Here is a 788-nt window from a genome sequence, read left to right as displayed (position 1 = left end):
GGGGGGCACCACTTTCAGTGCTGCCACAGGTGGTGCTCCCACTGCCAGGAAGCCTCCACTTGCCACACCTCCTCCACCCAGGCCTCATGAAAAAGCTGCCCTGGGGCATTGCAGATGTCATGCAGCATTCAAGCTGTGGTGATGACCTGGTTGTCCTCACTGAACTCAAGTTGGTCAGTGATGTCCCTTGAGGTGTCCCTTGAGGTGGCTGAAGATGTACTACACCAGCACGTGGGTCCAGCCCAAGCAGTGGTTAAAATGGGTCTGCAGGAATTGTGGGCACTGCCTTCCCAGCCAGCACTCACATGCGTGAAAACACTACAGTGGTCCACAACAGCATGGAGCACCATGAAGTGAAAGCCCCTCTGGCTATAGTAGAGATGGTCCCCATTGGGCAGGCATGTGACAGGGAGGTGCATCCTGTCCAGGGCCCCAATGCACTGGGGGAAGCCCAGAGCACAGAACCATGCCACCACTGCCAGAGGGTCATGCACATGGAGCACTGTGCGCCCCTGCATGTCCTAGAGGGTGCCACACACCTCCAGGATGGCCGCCCAGGCAGTGGCCTTGCCCACCCCAAAGAGATGGCCCACATAGTGAAGATGGCCAGCTTCACCAGTCTATAAGATTCAAGGCAAGAATAAGGAACCATGGGGCCAGGTACTGGTGTAGAGTGGAAAGGGAAAAAGAAATAATTTAGGCAAGATAGGTAAGCTATCCAAAAGTAGGTAACAGAGCCAAGTAAGAAGGAACCAGGGCAAGATCACAGGACTGAGCAAAAAAGGCAG

This window comes from Alligator sinensis, unplaced genomic scaffold (genome assembly GCF_000455745.1).
Source record: "Alligator sinensis unplaced genomic scaffold, ASM45574v1 scaffold598_1, whole genome shotgun sequence".
In the NCBI taxonomy this organism is placed as follows: domain Eukaryota; kingdom Metazoa; phylum Chordata; order Crocodylia; family Alligatoridae; genus Alligator; species Alligator sinensis.
Note: the sequence above shows the minus strand (reverse complement) of the source record.